This window comes from Vipera ursinii (assembly GCF_947247035.1).
Source record: "Vipera ursinii genome assembly, chromosome: 4".
Classification (NCBI taxonomy): domain Eukaryota; kingdom Metazoa; phylum Chordata; class Lepidosauria; order Squamata; family Viperidae; genus Vipera; species Vipera ursinii.
The window spans coordinates 96,706,759-96,728,614 of NC_139514.1; positions in this window are offsets into that span (position 1 = coordinate 96,706,759).

The following is a 21,856-nucleotide window of genomic DNA, read 5'->3' on the forward strand; positions in this document are numbered from 1 at the left end:
GCCTAAATGCTGTTCATGGCACTTCTTTATTTTAAATTGGAATCGAACCAGACCATCTTCAAATAAATCATGCTTTCTTCTGTAAAAAATGTGGGGTCACCTGAGGCATGAAGCATACCAAAAGGCATGGATTTGAGATACAATTTGGTTTAATACAGAGTTCCTTTAGCAACTGCCTCATTTAGTGACTGTTCACAGTTACAATGGTGAGAAAAAGAATAACGTTACCACCAGTCCTTGCATTTATGTTCCTCACAAATCTCTGAAGCAAAGGAAAGCTTAAGTAAGATCATAAGGCCAATTGCAGTTTCAGTTAGTGACCACTTCACTTAATAGCCAAGTTGCTGGTCCCAATGGTGGTTGCTAAAGAGGACTAGCTTGTCTGAATAATTACAAAAAGAACATACAGCTTTGGACCTAAGCCTTTTCTCCTCTCCTCTCCTCTCCTCTCCTCTCCTCTCCTCTCCTCTCCTCTCCTCTCCTCTCCTCTCCTCTCCTCTCCTCTCCTCTCCTCTCCTCTCCTCTCCTGTGATACTCTTCTAGAATATCTACCCTTATTGAAAACATTTATTTATTATTTATTTATTTATTTTATTACATTTATATACCACCCTTTCCCGAAGGACTCAGGGCGGTTTACAGGGTGATTAAAAAACCAAGATACAAAAGTTAAAAACAAATTAAAAAAAATTATATTTGTCCCTGCATAAATAAAACCCCAGTTAAAATAAGATTAATCCTCAGCCTGGGACAGAGAGCTCGAAGAGCCAGGTCTTCAGGCCCCGGCAGAATGAACGGAGGTCGGGGGCAGTCCTCAGCTCCACTGGCAGCTGGTTCCAAAGGGCAGGTGCCCCCACTGAGAAGGCCCTATCCCTGGGTGTTACCCGCCAGCAATCTCTTACCGGTGGCACCCTGAGAAGACCCTCCCTGTGGGAGCGCACTGGACGAAGGGAACTTGATGCCGGCAGCAGGTGTTCCCTCAGATATCCCGGACCCAAGCCATTTAGGGCTTTATAGGTCATCACCAGCACCTTGAATCTCACCTGGAGGGCAACCGGAAGCCAATGCAGCTCGCGGAGTAGAGGTGTTACATGGGAGTATCGGGAAACCCCCATCACAACTCGCGCGGCTGCATTCTGCACCAGCTGAAGCCTCCGAGTGGTCCTCAAGGGCACTTGTGGATGGTTTTATAAAAGGAAGAGGTATAGGACTGTAGCCTTCCATTCTTCTTAGTTCTTTCTTTCTTTCTTTCTTTCTTTCTTTCTTTCTTTCTTTCTTTCTTTCTTTCTTTCTTTCTTTCTTTCTTTCTCTTTCCTGAGAAATGAATTAAATTCAGCCTGTTTCTTACTGAAAATGAGATTTACTAAGTTTCTAACTTTAATAATTTCAACACAAATGCATATTGCTATTAATTTTCAAAGCTAACACAAATTTAGGAAGGAAACATATTTTATTTATTTATTTATTTTAATCCCATTTATATCCCGCCCTTCTCCGAAGACTCAGGGCGGCTTACAATTTAAGCACAAACCAATGTGCTTAGCAATAGCCTTCATTCTATGTATATGCCTGCATATTAGGGCTTTCGCCCCCCCCCAAGCGGCATTATTACAAAGTCAGCTTAATTGCCCCCAACAATCTGGGTCCTCATTTTACCTACCTCGGAAGGATGGAAGGCTGAGTCAACCTTGAGCCTGGTGGGATGCGAACCTGCACTAATGAAACATATTAAAAAAAGATTATATCCTCAAAACACAGCTGATGTTTATTGTTGAGTATTAAGAGCTAATCTGATGAGTGCCCCAAGCAGTAATAATGTCATCAAACAGCAGGGAATTTTTTTTATATTTTAAGATGCAGTTAGAGACTATTTTCAATTTTTTCCTAAGAAATCAATTTGTAGAAAGGTTTCTAAGTTATAGCAAGAATTAGCAAATGGTAGTATCAGTGATTCATAATTGACCAATCAGTTCTATTTTGCGGAAAGTTACTTCTGTTTTTGGCTGAAGCAACACTTTTAGCTTCTTTCTCATCCACAGGATTGAGAAATGAGATGATAGTAATTGTAATTATTTATTAAAAAACAAAGTAGAGGAAGGAAATGCACATCTCCATCAATCTAAAAAGATCAAAGCATAGTCAAATTTAACATTTTTGTTACAAAAGTAGACAAATGGGAAGGAAATAGCTTTCTTCAAAGCCACAGTTGGGTAATATATTTTGAGGCTTAACAAAATATTAAATATTAAATATTTTTTTAGTTGCCTAATCATCTGAATGGGAATGAAAAGAGGTAATGGGAGAAACATGAAACGCCTAATCAAAAGATACAAAAATTAAGCTACTTGTTCTTAATAAAGTAAGCCAATGAGGAAGAATATGGCAGTTCCACTTTCTTCATTGACTTTCATGCCCTCAAATCAATGTAGTTAGAATATTTTACATGCTTGTCTAATTTTGTAGCACACTGAGCAGTTGATTCAATACCAAGATGAAACTGGCCTTTCCCAAATGTCACCTAATTTATGCATTATTGTAGTAATGTCCCATAATTTTCTCTTTGATGAAGCTTGTGACCAGAAGAAAATGAATGGCTAACAGATACGTCAACCATTATATCATTGTACATAACAGTCCAGTATCACACATTGAGTCATTGTTGACTGACTAGAGCTCACCCTGATCCTATTTCTAGTCTGGTGCCTTAGCCACTGTACCAAACTGACTCTTATTTCAATTCTATTTAAATTTAAATGTGTTATCTTTAAATATAAACATTGTAAATCAACACTTAATGAGAATGTGTCTTCTTGTTCTCTTTGGAGATTCAATAATAAGTGGTCATTCTAAATGAAAAATATAGAGACTCCAGTTCAGAAGCTTTTCTTGGTAAGTTTTTATTTTCTAGCTGATTTGCTAAATTTGTTTTATTAATACAGAACTTTTCTAAAACTCACTCTTTTCAAGCAAGAATTTGTTCTGCTTAAAAACCTGCAATAGCTTAAATCTCAATATCCACATTCTGCTTTTATCCTTTGTATTGCCCTCATTCCATTTCAATTTTGAAGCCATTTGAAAACATTCAGTTCTTGCAAGAAGAGTATTTTGCAATTCAATAAAATGTGCACTTTTCAAAAAAGTGGTAAGACTTGGGGAAAATGTTCCTCTTTTTCTCTCTTTTGTTGCAAAGGGCTGGGGAAACCAACATGTGATCCAGTCAGAAGCAAAATGATAGCACTCCTTGTTTTCTATTACTCTAAACCGCAAGTATCAAACTCACCATGTCACGTGATGTCTCACGACGTATCACAACTCTTTTTGCATTGCCAGCAACGAGGTGGGCGCAGTTTCGGTATGATGAAACTGCCCCATGGGCCGGCTGTTTGACACAATAACAGAATTGGAAGGAACCTTGAAGATCTTCTAATCCAACCCCCTGCTCAAGCAGGAGATCCTATACATTCCAGACAAGTGGCTGTCCAGTCTTTTCTCAAAAGTCTCCAGTGATGGAGCAACCACAATTTCTAAAGGCAAGCTGTTCCACTGGTTAATTGCTGTACTGTAAGGACTTTTTCTCCTTAGTTCTAGATTGGTTCTCACCTTGATTAATTTCCATCCATTGCTTCTTGTCCTGCCTTCAGGAGCTTTGGAGAATAGTTGACCCCCTCTTCTTTGTGGCAGCCCCTAAAATATTGAAATATTGCTATCATTCACACCTAATCTCTACTTCATCAAAATCCATTGAATTATAGCTTTAATTCAATTATCCTACCAGGTCAAAGTAACACTAAAAATATAACACTTAGGAGTGGTAAAGTAAAGGTAAAGTTTCCCCCGCACATGCGTGCTAGTCGTTTCTGACTCTAGGGGCCGGTGCTCATCTCCGTTTCAAAGCCGAAGAGCCAGCGCTTCTCCGAGGACGTCTCCGTGGTCATGTGGCCGGCATGACTAGACACCAAAGGCGCACGGAACGCTGTTACCTTCCCACCATAGTGGTCCCTATTTTTCTACTTGCATTTTTACGTGCTTTCGAACTGCTAGGTTGGCAGAAGCTGGGACGAGTAACAGGTGCTCACTCTGTTACGCAGCACTCGGGATTCGACCCGCCAAACTGCTGACCTTCTGATCGACAAGCTCAGCGTCCTAACCCACTGAGCCACCGCGTCCCTTTAGGAGTGGTAGGTTCAAATAAATAAAGGTGAATGACCCATGCTTCAAACAAATCAAGAAAGCTGAATGATCCAGTGAATTAAAGTGCTAAAACAAACCACACATTTCAGCAACCACCCCTCTTTTAATTAGTCACTTATTCCATTCGCTTCTTTTGGCCTTAATATCTATTGCTGTGCAGGTTTATAAGTTATTTCTAAATGACTGGAATTTTTTAAAAGTAGTTTTTATTAAAAGATTTTACATTTATAACAAGAAATAACACTGAAGAAAAATATAGTACATGAGAAAAAAGGGAAAAAGAAAAGAGACAAAGAGAAAAGGAGGTAGGAAAAGAACACAAAACAGGGAGAAATATTTATTTTCATGCCGTGAAAAATTGATTTATATGAAACTCATTAACGGTGATGACAGAGAACATTTTTTGATTAGCAACTGGTTTATTCAGGCAAATGTTATGTTGTATTGAAATTGCCATGTACATGCTAGTGATACTGTGCTTGACCATCAACAATAATCTGAGATTATCAGATTGAAAATCCACCATTTATGTCGGCTATCCCATGGAAAAAAAGACATTTTACATTAAACATGGTATGTTTAATGAACCTTAGCTTCACAATTTCACACATTGCACTAAGTCTTAAGATAAGTTGTCTAATGATAGCTTAGCCATCTATGAGAATTCAGGTATTTGTAAAACACAGATCAGTATGTCTCATTCATAAACCCTAGCTTAATATAGTGTTGGAACCGATAGTGGATGGGTTCACATATTGTGGTAAGCAATGGTTCTTTCATTTTAGCATGATTTATTAACTATGTCACCTGATTTTGTGTTTTCAAGCCTTCTGGTAACTGTCTGCCCTAAACAAATCCCTGCAATTTTCTTTACAAGGTTTTCAAATGTGGTGTGTAAATGACTGACTGACCAAACTCTCTTTGTGCTAAGGCAGGATTAGACCTCATGACCTCCTGGTTTCTAGCCTGTGTCTTAACCATCATGTCAAACTGGCTCTCACTCACCCTTAATATCAAGTCTTCAGTTCTAGCGTATAACCGCAGCGGTTGCCTCCTTTTGCCTCCTTTCAGCAGAATGAAAAAGAAGCCTTCTCAAAATCGCCTACCCCCACGTACTAGTGGTTCAACAAAGCTTGTAAAGACAATAATTCCCCAGACATTTCATGTTCATGAGTCTTCTTTACATAGCATTAAAACCTTGCTGTAGATCAGATCAAGGTCAGTCACATACAGTACTATTTGTTTTCAGTCCAAACAGAAAGCACAACAAATCACATTTTTCTTAGAATTCATAAGAATTCATAATCATATCATTTGACACATGTTTCAGATGTTTCAACAAGGCAACTATGAATTGCCAGCAGTTCCGTGGGATTGCAATAGGGTATATAAAAGTCATAAATCAATAAAATATTCATATCTGAAGGACCACTGCCAACTTTTTCTCATGATAGGGTTCTTGACTCTTTTGAAACCATATGGGGCAGAAATTAAGTCAGGCAAATCTTTTCTTGGTTACATGAATGTGAAATGAAAAAGCTCTAACTACTTTTGATTATTATGGTTCATTGCACAGTCAGCCAGATATTCAAACTATATTTGGTATTTTTATCCACCTATCAAGTCCTTCCTAAGGACCTGGGATAGGCAGATGTTGGTGTTTTATGGTGTTAGAGCTTTCATCACAGGATGTAAGCTGTTCCATGTAAAGCTGCCTTTTGCAACTGACTGATGGTGAATTTGGCAATGGCTGTGCTGTTCAAGAGGGGCTCTAGTTGTTTGGGGATGAACCCAAGATGCCTATCACGATTGATACTACCTTTTATGATGATGATCTTCTTTGCATTGCTACAAATTCCTTTTTTACTCAGGTATTAAGGGACTTCTGGCAATCTAATATGCAAAGATAAGAAAAGTAATCTCTTTTAAAAATGTCTTCCCATAAAGCATGTAATAAAAAATAAAACCCATAATATTATTTTCATCTTCTTATCCTAAATGATTGTAAGAGGAGAGCTGTGTATGGTGACTAAAATCTCATGCCTCTTAATAAAATTTATTAGTTGGGAAAAACATACTACCAAATTCCTGATATTTTATCCTGAGCAAGAACCTATGGCAAGTCCTTATTTATTTATTATTTTGTTATTAGTTTAACAAACATACAGCCTATGTTATGTTGAAAATAGTAACATAAAATGTTAACATGGTTAACAATGAGGTATTTGTAAAAACAACAAGGTTATTGATTAACACAGTAAAAAATAGGAAAGTTACCTGAGTTTGACCAATTCTGGAGAACTAAGCAAGATAAGTGCAGAGTAGTATTTGGAGGGGAAATTATCAAGAAATACCTTGGGAACAGGCTCAAGAAGGGAGTGATGACAACAACAATCATAATAAAATTGGAAGGTACCTTGGAGGTCATCTAGTCCAACCCCCTGCTCAAGCAGGAAACTGAAGTAGCCGAAGGACCACTCGGGACGACAGGCTAGTAACAACAGATTTATTTAAGAGCAAAGGCAAACATAGAATAACTTGTCCGGCTTTTATAGCCGGCAGCTGGTAGTGAGGACCAATCAGCGGTGTTCATTTTGGCGCCCTGTCAGGCAGGGACCAATCCGCGTCGTCTTTTGTTGACAGCTCCGGCTTCCGCGTGTCTTGGTGTTTTGACAGCCGCGAGCTGTCAGTGGTTGCGCCTGCGCTGTACGGTGGACGCTTTGACAGCTCAGGCTTCTTCGTAGTCCGGCGTTTGACAGCCGCGAGCTGTCAGTGGTGGCGCCTGCGCGGTGCGGGGAACTTTGACAGCTGTCAAAGTTCCCGCGTGTTTTCTTGTCAGGCTGCTTTTAGTTTATACGCTTGCTGCTGCCGTATTATTTGAACAGTTAACATATATACATCTCTCTCAGGGGATTGTTTACATATATAACACACCCCTTACCCCTCCCCTGGTGCGTTTCCGTTTTCTTGGATGTTTGAACCTGCCCACTGATAGTCTTTTAGGTAGGTGGGTGGTCTCCGATTCCTGTTTGAGCGGCGAAGGGGTGGAGGGTGGTGAGGTTCCGGGTCTTCGTTTTGGTGTTCTTCTTCCTGGTTTGGAATAGGCAGCATTTCCGGTGGGAGCTGTATGCTGGCATTGGTTGGTTGCCCAGAATTGTGTGGTGGTTGTCTGGGTCTGAGCTGATCAATATGGCGGCGTATGTTGCCCTGTGCTTGCGTAGCTATAAGGTATGAGATGGGCCCTGTTTGTTTTATTACTGTTCCTTGGACCCACTTGTTTTTATCTGTGTATGATCGTGCCCAAATCAATTGACCTGGGTTGAGTGTGCGGGTAGGGTGGGGTTGTGGTTCTTTTTCTGGATACGTGTCAGGGTGCAGTCTGTCCAGACGTGTTATTAGCCTTCTCCCCCATCTTAATTCTGCTGGTGATTTGCCGGTCGTAGAGCATGGTGTTGTGTGTTGTGCTAAGAGGAACTGGCTGAGGCGCCTCTGCCAGTTTCCTTTAACGAATTTTTTTAATGCTTCTTTCGTGGATCGTACCATAATTTCAGCCATTCCGTTTGACGAAGGGTGGAACGGCGCCGACGTGACCAGCCTAATACAATTCTTCATAGCGAAGATCTGAAATTCACGAGAGGTGAATTGAGGCCCGTTGTCAGAAACTATGGTGTCAGGTAAGCCGTGCGTAGCGAATATTTTCCGTAAAGCTTGAATAGTGGCTTGGGACGTTATTTTTCTAAGGGGGGTGACTTCCAGCCATTTTGAGTGGCTGTCTACTACAATTAAGAAACTTTGGCCTTGGATGGGTCCCGCAAAATCTACATGTATACGTGACCAAGGGTTTCTTGTTGTCTCCCATTTATGGATTGGAGCCTGGGGTGGTTCATTCCTGGTCTCTTGACAGGTATAACACCCACCTACGTACTTTTCTATTTGTTTATCTATGCCTGGCCACCACACATAACTTCTAGCCATCGCCTTCATTTTTACAATTCCAGGGTGTCCTTCGTGTAAAATTTGTAATGTTTGGTCTATGTTTCTCTCTGGTATGATGACCCTATTTCCCCACAGCAGGCATCCTCTATGTGTTGAGATCTCATTTTTTCTGTTATAATAAGGTTGGAATTGAGGTTGTGGATTTTGAGCTGGCCATCCTGTTGTGGCCCATTTGAGGATTCTGGCAAGTATTTTATCTTTGGCAGAATTATTAGCTATGATGTTTGCAGTCAGGGGGCATTCTGGAAGTTGGGAGATTGCTAAAATCTGGCTGGCTGGGGCTGGGTCTGGGTCCCTGGTTTGTATGGGCAGTCTGCTGAGGCAGTCAGCATGACCCAATTCTTTACCTGGTTTATGTATTAGTTGATAGGAATAGGCTGCTAAGAAGGTTGACCATCTTAGCATTCTCGGGGAGAGAATTTGTGGAGTAGTTTTGTTCCACGTGAATATGCCTAGTAGGGGTTTGTGATCTGTAATTATAGTAAATGGCCTTCCATACAGGTAATCGTGAAATTTTTTGACCCCTGCTACTATTGCTAGGGCTTCCCTGTCGATTTGGGCGTAGTTTCTTTCAGCTTTGGTTAGAGTGCGTGAATAGAAGGCTATGGGTCTTTGTGTGCCGTCCTTGAATATGTGACTTAAGACAGCCCCGATTCCATAGGGAGAGGCATCGCAAGCGATGCATATTGGGGTGTCCTCCCTGAAAAGGGTGATAGTTGAACTGTGACAGATAATCTTTTTTAATGATTGGAAGCTATTCTCATGTTCTTTGGTCCAGGACCAAGTTGTACCCTTGTCTAGGAGTCTGTGCAGAGGCTCCGCAATAGTGGCCTTATGGGGGATGAAGGCATGGTAAAAATTTAACAATCCTAAAAAGGATTGCAGCTCTTGCTTATTCCTAGGACTGGGTGCGGTTTGAATAGCCTGTAGTTTTTCTGAGGTGGGGTGGATGCCCTGGCTATCTATTTTGTACCCTAGGAATTCAGTGGATGTGACTCCAATAGAGCACTTTTCCCGCTTAAGTTTGAGGCCGGCTTCTCTGAGCCGGCTTAGCACAGCTGACAGCCTGTCAGCTAAGTTCGCTTCGTTTTCTCCGGCGATGAGAACATCGTCGAAGTAGGGGCAGACCCCGGGTATTCCTTTCAGGGTCTTCTCCATGATACCCTGAAATATACCCGGAGCCGCCGATATGCCAAATTGGAGCCTCTTTACCTTAAAGGCACCGCGGTGGGTGACAATTGTCTGGGCCTCCGCAGTGTCCTCAGTGACAGGTAGCTGTAAGTACGCCTGAGCGAGATCGAGCTTGGCGAAAAGGGTGCCCGAGCGGATGGAAGCAAATACGTCCCTTACCGCTGGCACCGGGTAGGCATGGGGGCTGAGGGCTAAGTTGACTGTCGCCTTATAATCAGCGCACAGTCTCACTTCCCCATTAGGTTTGATTGGGGTGACGATAGGGGTCTCCCAGGTTCCCCCTTCTGTGGGCTCAAGCACCTCTAGTCCTACGAGGCGATCAAGTTCGTTTTCGATTTTTTCCTTAAGGGCAAAAGGTACCCTCCTGGCTCTTATCTTAACTGGTTGGATTGCAGGGTCTAACTGTAAGGAGATGGGGGGACCCGTGTATTTCCCTAAAGTGCCATCGAAAACGTCGGCGAACTTATCGCAAACGGCTTCTAGGCTGGGTGTTAGGATGGTGTTAACCCCAGTTAAAGCGATACCTAATGGACTGAACCAGTTTAGTCCTATCAAATCGGTGCGGTTCCCTGGTGTGACTAAAACCTCCAGGGGCCCCTTGAACCCCTTGTACTGCACTACGACCTTGGCTTTTCCTTCCACCGGAATGGGGGTTTTCTGGAAGTCAGCTAGGTGTACCTGAGTTTGTTTCAGGGGGATTTGTCCTCGGCCCTTCTGACAGATCTCCTGATAGGTTGTTAGAGAAATTAAGGAAACTGCCGACCCGGAATCTACTTCCATGTGGCAGGGCACCCCCTGAATCCTGACCCAGATCTTAACCTTGGAGCTTATGCTGTTTACCCTGTCCACAATCTCTACCAGGGGGCCCTGGGTGGGGTTCTCTGCTGGCCTGGGCAGCTGGCCTACCTGGGGGGTTTGCCTCCACCTCATTGATGTTGTCCCGGCCCTTGCTGCGGCACACCGGCTTGATGTGGCCGGTCTTCCCGCAATTGTGGCATTTCGCGTTCCTAAAACGGCAACCTCCTCGGGCATGATTGCCCCCGCAGCTGGCACAGGCGGCTCGTTGCTCGTAACGCGGTGGCGGTGGAGGGTTCCTGGCTCCCCGGCGGTCCGACGTCTTTCCCCTTCTCGGCTGTCGGTGCTCCATTCGGCGTTGTAGGGCTTCTCCGTCAGTGAAATCTACCGACTCTCCGCTGTCGCTGAAGGCTGCGCTTTCCTGGTAGACGGTCGCGGGGGTCTCTGGGGTCGTGTTGGTCGGCTTCTTCTTGTGGCTGTGTTCGTATGCCATGATCTCCCTGGTCAGCTCGGCCAGGTTCATGTCGGGTTTGGACGTCAGTTTTTTTTGTAGCTTCTCGTCCCTCAGACCGATCACCACCTGGTCTCTGATGCGGTCTTCCAGGTCGGGGAAGCAGCAGTTCCTTGCGGCATGCCTGACCCCGGCGATGAATTCGTTGGCGGGCTCGTCCTGCCGTTGTTTCTTTTGCGCGAATTGCACCCGCCAGTATAGTTCTGATCGAGCCGGCATGTAGTATTTGCTCAGCTGGTCCACCAAGTCCGCGTAGGAGACTTCAGTGATGGGCACTGGGCTGAACAACCCGACGGCTGCATCGTACACCGGGGGCCCGCTGATGTACAGCAGAGCGGCAGCCTTTGCTCGGTCGTCAGTGATCTTACTGACGAGGAGGAATCCCTCGACTTGGCCGAGGTGTGATTGCCATCTCTCGGGATGGCGGGTATCAAACTCCCTCACACGGCCGAAGTTTGCCATGTCGTCCGGTCCTGGGTTGCTCCGATGGAAGTTAAAACTTCCGTGACAGCTCTTGCCGGGAACTCCCTTCCTCGGCCGTGACTTCAGCTCCGGAGCGATCCCACCTTCGTCGCCAGTGAAGTAGCCGAAGGACCACTCGGGACGACAGGCTAGTAACAACAGATTTATTTAAGAGCAAAGGCAAACATAGAATAACTTGTCCGGCTTTTATAGCCGGCAGCTGGTAGTGAGGACCAATCAGCGGTGTTCATTTTGGCGCCCTGTCAGGCAGGGACCAATCCGCGTCGTCTTTTGTTGACAGCTCCGGCTTCCGCGTGTCTTGGTGTTTTGACAGCCGCGAGCTGTCAGTGGTTGCGCCTGCGCTGTACGGTGGACGCTTTGACAGCTCAGGCTTCTTCGTAGTCCGGCGTTTGACAGCCGCGAGCTGTCAGTGGTGGCGCCTGCGCGGTGCGGGGAACTTTGACAGCTGTCAAAGTTCCCGCGTGTTTTCTTGTCAGGCTGCTTTTAGTTTATACGCTTGCTGCTGCCGTATTATTTGAACAGTTAACATATATACATCTCTCTCAGGGGATTGTTTACATATATAACACAGAAACCCTATACCATTTCGGACAAATGGCTGTCCAGTCTCTTCTTAAAAACTTCCAGTATTGGAACATTCACAGCTTCTGGAGGCAGGTGGTTCCACTGGTTAATTGTTCTAACTGTCAGGAAATTTCTCCTTAGTTCTAGGTTGCTTCTCTCCTTGACTAGTTTCCATTTGTTGCTTCTTGTCCTGCCTTCAGGTGCTTTGGAGAATAGCTTGACTCCCTCTTCTTTGTGGTAGCCCCTGAGATATTGGAACACTGCTATCATGTCCCCCCTCATTCTTCTCTTTATTAAACTAGACATACCCAATTCCAGCAAACCGTTCCTTATATGTTTTAGCCTCCAGTCCCCCCAATCATCTTTGTTGCTCTTCTCTGTACTGTTTCTAGAGTCTCAACATCTTTTTTACATCGTGGTGAGCAAAACTGGATGCAGTATTCCAAGTGTAGCCTTACCAAGGCATTGTAAAGTGGTATTAACACTTCGCATGATCTTGATTCTATTCCTCTGTTAATGCATGCTAACACTGTGTTGGCTTTTTTGGCAGCTGTAGCACACTGCTGGCTCATATTTACAACGTCAGACATTTCTGGAAGAAGGAAACACTGTAGCATATTGCATCCATATTCTTGTCAAGAAAATCATATGCCCATCTCATGAACCCTCAGGAATTGAAATTAACCTGAAGGAGATATTGCTTTTAAAATGCAAAGAGTGATACAGCAATAAAACAGGAAAGATATCAACAATCAGCTTGAAAATCCTCTGAAAAACTAGCTTAAAGTAGCTTATTCGTAGAAAATTACTTGTCTAATCAGTCTAATTTAATCACTGAATTTATTTTTCCCCTTAAATTCTGAAAGGGCAATTATGTATTAATCTCTCATAATAAATGTGGTGCAGTGTAGAGTCAACCCGCCCCAAATAGATGATGGAAAATGTATAGCATTGATCTCAGCACCAAGTATGGAAAGTGTTTTTGGTACTATACCTTCCAGGGGAGAGAGGGAGGGAGGGAGAGAGAGAGAGAGAGAGAGGGAGAGAGAGAAATTTTCTCATGTCCAATTCCTTTCTGAAGGAATTTACTGTAAAGGGAATGCTGGCCCTCTAGTGTTTAAAAGATGAAAGATCCTTACAAAACAGCTAAAATCTCTAAATCTGGAAGTACAATATATTAATTAATACATGACTCTTGAATATTGGTATCATTTTAAATCCCTGGTCCCTCAAATGGAGTTTGAAGATGAACTCCACCATTACAGTCTCAGAAACCATCTCAGAAATTCCTGCCCATGGAGTTTGCGGGAACACAACAATAATACACCATCTTTTCCACTCCACTCAAGGCCAAGGAAAAGCAAAAAATAAATAACTTACAGATATCTCCTACAGTTGCATTCATTTGTCTGGCTGTCTGCAAATCAATCAACCAAACAAATAAAATTCTTGTAATACCTATGAGGAAGGAGCTGAAAGGCCACCAAGCTATCAAGCCATCTTTCTCTTTGAAGGCCCCATTAGTACAGGTTCAGTCCAGGATAAGGGAACAATGGGTTGAGGCAAGAATATATGCAAAGAACCCTATATATGCAAAGAACCATAAGCTTTATGGAGTTGAAATATCTCAAATAGTTCAGTTAGCTCAGCTGTAATTTCAAGTATGCCACAGCTCAGTCAGAAATAAAGTGGAAATTTGGCATTATGGGGGAGGAAACCCTAATTAGAGCAGATCTAAGGGAGTTTATGGAGGTACCCATAGTATCAGACTGACTCTCTCTCAGATATGAACATCCTTCAGTACATCAACTTCATGTTAGAAAGTGCAAATTACTTTTTATTGAAGTAGGTGATGGGAAATGGTATGAAATCTTGTATTTGGTATAATGATGAACTTTCAAGTAATCGCTTGGATGGTGCCATCACTGACTGAGTTAATCAACTGTATTAAGTGAAAATATGGCTTTTTCTAAACCCTATGGTTTATTAAATATGGCTTAGAAGGACAGAACAGAATAACAAAGTTGGAAGGGACATTGAGGGTCTTCTAGTCCAATCCCCTGCTCAGGCAGAAGCTTCTATACTATTCCAGACAAGTGGCTGTCCAGTCTCTTAAAAGCCTCCAATGATGGAACACCCACAACTTTGAAGGGAAGCCATTCCACTGATTACCGTATTTTCTGGCGTATAAGACGACCCGGCATATAAGACGACCCCCTACTTTTAAGAAGTTTTTCAAGGTTTTTTGTCTTATACGCCAGAAAATACTTACATGCCCTGCCCTCCCTGTCCGTTGCAGAGGAGGCGAAAGCCCGACTGGCCCCGCCGGCCCTCCCGCTGCTCCCGCGCTTCTGCCGGCCCCCGAGGTGCAGCGTTTCCCGGGTGGCAGGCAGCACTGGAGGGTAGCCGCCACCCCGCCACGGCCGGAGCCCCTCCTGCTTCCCCCCCCAGGCCTTGAACTTCTCCCATTTGGCGCAGGGCGGGGCAGCTCTGCCCACAGCCTCTTTTTCATGTGCCACTTCCCTCTCACCGTCGGCCGAGGTGCTCTCGGCCCGGGCTCCCGGTCCCTCTTCCCGGCCGGCTTCTCGCCCTGCCCCTCATGGAGCTGGACTGGGCGTGCAGCCTCTCGGTGTGGCTGCTTTTCCTGGGCAGCCTGGCAGTGCGGCTCCTGCGCTCGGACCTGTTGCTGAGCCGGCAGCTGCTGCTGCGCGTGGGGCTGCTGGCCATCCTGCAGGCGCTGGGCCGTCCTGCCACTGCCCCTCAGTGCCGCGCTCACGGCGGCTGCCTGCTGGCTTGTCTCGGCCAGCACCGCCCGGCGGAAGTGCAGCATCAAATGGGAGCAGGACTTCCCTGCCGGCTCCCGTCCGATGCTCTTCCCTCTTGAGGCAGCTGCTGCCTCAAGAGGGAAGAGCATCGGACGGGAGCCGGCTCTTCCCTCTTGAGGCAGCATCCCCGAGGACTCCTTAGGGGCCGGGGAGTGATGCTGCCTCAAGAGGGAAGAGCGTTGGGCGGGAGCCGGCAGGGCAGTCCTGCACACGCGCGCACTCCCCAGCTGCTAAAGAGCAGCCGGGGAGTGTGCGCGTGCGCAGGACTGCCCTGCCGGCTCCTGCCAGACGCCACCCACTGATTTTCCGGCATATAAGACGACTGGGCGTATAAGACGACCCCCCAACTTTTGAGGTGATTTGCATGGGTTAAAAAGTCGTCTTATACGCCGGAAAATACGGTAATTGTTCTGTTAGGAAATTTCTCCTTAGAAATTTCTAGTTTTAGATTGCTTTTCTCTTTGATTAGTTTCCATCCATTGTTTCTTGTCTTGCCTTCTGGTGCTTTGGAAACTAGGTTGACCACCCTCTTTTTTGTGGCAGCACCTCAGATATTGAAACACTGCTATATCTCCCCAAGTCCTTCTTTTCACTAGACTAGGCAAACCAAATTCCTGTTTTAGTCTTCAACCCCCAAGCATCTTTGTTGCTCTTTTCTGCACTCTTTCCAGTCTCTATATCTTTTTAATAATATGGTATCCAAAAACTGGATGCAGTATTCTAAATATGGTCTTCCTAAGACTTTATAAAGCACTACTAATAATTTACATGATCTTGATTCTATCCCTCTGTTAATACAACCTAGGTGTCAATGCAAAAACATCCGATGTCATGGTTCCGACACTAGGATTGATTGCATTGGCTTTTTTGGCTGCTGCCGTACTCTGCTGGCTCACATTGAAGTAATTGTCCAGTAGACTACAAGATCCCTCTCTCACTGTTACTGCTATTGAGCCAGGTTTCATCTAATCTGTAGCTGAACATTTGATTTTTCTTGCCTAAGTGTAAAACCTTACTTTTCTCTACATTGAATTTCATTTTGTTAAATAGGGCCCAGGGTTCAAATCTGTCAAGATCCATCTGGATCTTGAGTCTATCTTCTGGAGTGTTAGCACAGGATATAAAACCAGGCAATTGTGGCTGTTCATTCAGTAGATCCTGCTGAAGGAATCAAGACCTAGCATAAAGTATCAACTCACCCACAGAATACTCCCTGTATGCACGAAAGCTCATCTACACAGCAGTAGCTTGATTTACAACATGTGGCTACAGCCTTAGAAATGTTACCGGGGTTTGTGGGGGGGAGGGATTGTTTTCAAATACAAAACTTGGTAATGCATCCTCCTCCCTTAAAAGTCAGGAAAGTTCTTCATATTAAGAAAAAGGCTGGCTGAATTTCAGCTTACCAGTATTTTGCTGGGAAAGAATTAAACATATTTCCTGCCAGTTATATATTGATGCTTAAGCCAAGGAATTACACCAAAGGGTTTCTTAATAGTTTATTAGTACTTCTAAAACTCCATGAGAAACCAATATCTGGCTGAATGTAAATGGCAGATCAGCATGATTATTCTGGCCTAGAAGCATGAATGATGCTCGGGAAAGAATTAAAAGACACAGCATGTCCAGCTGCCAACTTAGGAGCCAGGCAGGCAGGCAGGGATCTCCAGAGCACTGTAGTGATGTCTGGCAGATGGCAAATGCAGCTTTGTCCACAAAGGTGCTGTCTAATTTCTCCCTTTTTGCTTCACAACCTGCTGTACTTTAGAATAGTCTCCTCTGCACTGTGGCAGATGGGGCCAGATGGTTTGCAGTGCAGACATGGCCGTAACAGTTGATTTTCTTCCTTGTATTTTTCAGCTGATGCAAAAACCAGGTCTTCTTTAAGAAACCGGGAGTGAAAAGTCTAGCAATAAAAACATAAGAAACAGAACTATACTATGTTTCCAGGCCTCTTATCATATACTGTTTGCCTGATTCTTAGATCTTTGTTGATTATATTCTTAGGTTCTTGGTTAGGCATAGCTCATATGTCCCTGTTTGAAATTTGTTGCTGCTACAATGAGGTAATGGCAACCAACTGGTACCAGATAAAGATATCCTGGATATGTTCAAGAGGAGGCTAATAAAGAGGTGAGAACTCAAAAAAGATGCAAGGTTGGCTCACAGCATGGTGAAATGATGGCCCACCAGAACATTTGTAGTTTTTCTTATCAGTGTAAATCTGGAATAGTAAATACTGTAACGTACTTTTATATTTCTACTGCTTGATTCATCTCACATACTGTACAAGGCTTTGAGAGACTATAGTCACATATAAAGAAACAAAACCAACTGGGCTGAACATGGGTCAAATCACTTAGAATAAAACCACAAGTTCCAATCTATAGGATTTTTAGTCGAAAACCTTATGGAATCAAATTATATAAAGACTTCTGCCTTGAACTAAGTGAATATTCACAACTTTCCCTGTAACAGAAACCTGATAGATTTGTTTTAGTGTTTGCTAGTTTTTTTTCTTACACATTTCAAAATGCTCAATGTTCCTCCTGGGTAGGGATGCCTTTGGGGGCCGGGCAGAATTGGGGGAGATCCAGGGGGTCTCTGGTGGGTGGGGTAGTGGGCAGGAGGGTATCTTGCTCAGCTGATGGCTTGGGGGGCAGCTACAGCCCCTCCCAAATGCTGCCATCTCATTAAAGCAGGATGAAAACTCCAAAAAGCGACAAGGAAAAAAAGTCTAAACAGAAGAGTGTCTTGTGATGGTTTTCTTCTCATGCTCGGTGATGCAAATGGGGCTGCTGCCTCGCTTGCCGTGCCGTGACTGGGCTGGGTGTGGAACCTCCTTGCCGCTTCTTCCCCTGCCGACATCAGGAGCGCCCACCCCACCTACCACTTGTCCCAGGGCAGCTGTCGCCATCCGGCGCTCTCCAGCCTATCGCTGGCCAGCTGGGCACACCAAGCTCAGGCTGATGGAGACCAGAGGGGAGTGAGAGCCACAGCTGCCCACCTCCATTCTTCTTCCACAGATGCCATGGTTCCACTTGCCTGGCAGGGCGGGGGCGCACTCATGCACGGGGATGCACGTGGGGCTGCTGCCTCACTTTCCGTGCTGTGCCGGGGCTTGGATGGACTGGGCTGGGCACAGAGACTCCTCGCCACTTCTTCCCCCACAGACATTGGGAGCACCCACCCCACGTACCACTCATCCTGGGACAGCTGTTGCTGTCCGGCACTCTCCAGCCCATCACTGGCCAGCTGGGCATGCCGAGCTTGGGCCTTAGGCAGATGGAGGCCAGAGGGGAGCAAGAGCTACAGCTGCCCAGCTCCTCCGTCTGAGGACGCGTGTGGGGAGAGGTGCTGCCTGGCTCAGTAAGCCATGGTCTGCCTGCAGAAGGATCAGGATGGAGAAGGAGGGCTGGCCAGGGATGGGTGCAGCACTGCCCATGGGGAGAATATGACCAGCCCCAGCCTAGAGGGGGGGGGAGAGGCCGAGGGAGCTCGAAGGGAAGCTGGCATGGTGCTCGGGGGTAGCCGCTCTTCACCCCCTCCCCATGCAGTCCCACAGAAGGGCTGGCTGGCTTTGGCATCACCTGGGTAGGCCTGGCCGTGCATCTGCCCAGCAGTGCTGGTGGGGCCGGCCTCCCTCCCTTCCCTTTTTCTTTTTCTTCCTTCCTTCCTTCCCCCTCCCCTCCTTCCTTTCTCTCTCTCTCTCTTCCTTTCTCCAAAGTCCAAACTTATATTTCCTCTTTCCCCCGCTAGCCTTCTGCAAAGCGCAAATGGACACAGCATCCTGTCTTCTCCAAACTCACGCCCACCATCACTTCCAAAGACCGTTTGCTCACTCACTCACTCACTCTCTTGATGCACTCCCCAAGCCTGCTCCTTTTATAGCTTCCTCTTTCCCTGCCCAGCTCTCGCAGCTGTTCCTGTGAGAGTGCTGCTGGGTTTGGTTTCCTTGTCCTCTCCAGTTCACACTAGTCAGGCGCAAGTGGAGAGGGTGAGGGGAGCATCTCTCTGGCGCCCATGCTGAGAGAAAGGACTCTGTGTGCCCAGTCTGGCATGCGTGCCATAGGTTTGCTATCACGGCTATAGAACATATAATAATAGGATTGGAAGGGACCTTGGAGGTCTTCTAGTCCAAATTCCTACTCAGGCATCAAATCCTGACAAATGGCTGTCTAGTCTCTTCTTGAAAATCTCCAGTGATGGAGCATCAACTTCTGGAAGTAAGCAGTTCCACTGATTAATTGTTCTCACTGTCAGGAAATTTCTTAGTTGGATCTTTCTTTAATGAGCTTCCATCTGTTTCTAATTGTCCTGCCCTCAGTTACTTTGGAAAATAGGCTGACCTCCTCTTCTCTGTTACTCTTCAAGTACTGGAAGAATGCTATCATATCACCCCTTAATCCTTCTCTTTGTTGGACCAGATATACCTAGTTCTCTCAATCATTCATCTTATGGTTTAGCCTCCAGACCCTTTATCATCTTTGTTGGTATTTTTGCATTCTTTCTAAAATCTCAACATCTGTTTTGTATCATGGTGACCAGAACTGGAAGAAGTATTTGAAGTGTGGTCTCACCAGTCCAGTATAAAATGGTGTTATCTCTTTATGTGATCTTGAAATTGTTCCTCTCTTGGTGCAATCTAAAAATCTACTCTTTATCTTTTAAGCTATTCTGAGCTACTATAGATATTTGGTTGAGAAGTATCCAAAATGTTTAAAATAAATATAGACATTGCATCAAATAATGTATCAAAACCACTGAGAATGAAATTCTAAGCAGCCAACCGCTGAAAGCAACTGCTTTTTATTGACATTATATGTCAAAGGATATTTGCCAGAGGTTTAAAAAGAATATTTGTTGTAATAATAACTAGGAAAGTTTCTGTAATTTAGCACAGTATATTTTATAAATCTCCAGTTTTTTTATTTTTTATTTCCAAAAAATATTATTAGACATAAAAGAAAAGACAAATAACTATCCTTGACAATAGTAGGAATGATATTTTTTGATGCAATCTAGTTTAAACAACAAAATGCACAGGTTTAGTAACATTATAGGAAGCTTCAATGTAAATGTTAAATCTAAACAGCAAAATGTACACACAGACAACTACATAAAGACAATAATCTGTGACCAAGAATAATCAAATGTAATACAAGTCTGTGGATACATATCTTGGTTAAAATAAAACCTGCATTAAGAACAAAACTGTGCATCAACCTAACACAAGATTGTTAGTTTTGCTGGGACTTTTATGTCCATAAGGCTCTTGGAGAACATGGACAATATACAGTTTTAGGGTTTTTAAAGATGAAATCTTATGTTTCTGGTGGTTTCAAGCTGGACTCATCATAGTAGTGCAACATATTTTCCATAGGAAATGATGGTAGTGGCAAATATCTCGCCCCAAAGATGCCACGGTTGGGAAGCAGATACAAAATCCTGCAAACTCTATTGTCTATGTGTAGGCATCAGAATCCTGTTTCTTCCTCCCCAAACTGATAGAAATAGTAAGATGGCTGTTGTTTGGTCATACTACATATGACATTCATCTCTGGATTGGAAACAAACATTCAAAATGCTCAGAATGCTTGTTTATAGCTCAAAAAAAAATATCCAAAATGCTCAGAACAGATTGTTTCATATTGAAACAGCAATTTTACACTCAGAATAGGACATTTTGTGAAATTTTATACATGAAAGCTTTAAATATAAAATATTTTGCACACCATTAAAATACAATGCAAAGACATACAAAAGAAGGTCACATTTTCTGGAGGAACCATTAACTGATCTCATATACTGATTAGTTATGATACCTGCCAAACTTTATCCTTCACAGGCTAATTGAAGAAAATCTTCAATTTAAAAACCACCTGGTTCAAGTTTTGAACAAGTGATTGTGATGAAGGTAAAAGCACTTCAGAGGTAGTAAAGACACACTCTTCATTACTCTGGCCAATACGAAACTAAAATTAGGAAGATAGTCTATGTGTCCTTACTCTTGAGATGAGAGATAATGATCACTGTCAGTAGCTGGATTTTCACTTCTATAACCTATAACTGAGTAGTTGCAGCAGAGCAGTGGTTACAGCCAAGTTTCTCTCCAGCCTTCATAATCTTTAATTTTCCCCAATGCTCATGTGTCGGACTCATTTTTCCATGATACTTAGATGCATAATGAAGGTTCATAATTGTGGGCTCCTAAACGCTCTTTTGTTGCCATTCATTAAATATCTGGAATTAGAATCTTTATAAATAGAATCTTAGAATTGTCAACTATTTTCTTAATACATTATTTCATACTTACCTTAATAGTGATTAATATCAAAGTATTGTTTTAAAAAAAGATATTTCAAGCATGACTAGAAAATAGATTACTTACAAGAGCATACTTTAGTTGTTAATCTCACCTAATATACTTAATGACTAAGTATATAATGTATACTTATATATAATAATATAATGACTTTTCAATAGTGAGTTAGAAATAATTTCTGCTAAAAACATGTTCATTTCTAATAAGGATAACAAGGATAATGATGCACAAAATCAGAGTTTCATGAGTAGGATGTTTTTCTAGGCTTGCCATGAATCTTATTCCCAGTATCAAGTATGAACTTGTATGTATGTATGTACGTATGTATGTATGTACATGTGCATGTATGTATGTACATAATGTAGTTAAGTAGTTACATCTACACTGGTTATTTTTCTGTTTCATTTCTAATAGATGATAGTTATTAACAGAGATGAAAAAGCAGGGAACTTATTAAACAGGTGCATTGATAAGAAATCAGTGTACTTCAAGTAAGGACATTATAAAAATGAAAAATGAAACCCTATTTTTTAAATTAGCAACATTATGCTTGCATATTAAAATATATTGTAAAAATGGCAAATAAGTAACCACCTCACTCTGAATTAATTCCCACAGATCATTAAACAACACTAATATTGATGGGTAGAATACTGTAGAAAAGAAAAACAACAACTGTTTTTAAATAATTATTTTAGGGCAAAGGAAGTCCTGACAATATCAGAGAAAATACTGACACACTGCCTCTGGTATGTAAACTTTGACACAAATCAAATACATGGAATATTGTTTGAGAATTAATATGTCTTTCAAATGTACAAAAAGAACTTGCATTTGTCCAATGGGAACTTTCAATGATCAAGTTAAGTAGATAGTCAAGGGTACCTAAGAATTAACCTAGGAATACTATTTATCTCAATAAGAGAAGCACACCCTGAGGACACTGTATTGCATGGTGTCCTCAGGAACTTTCCC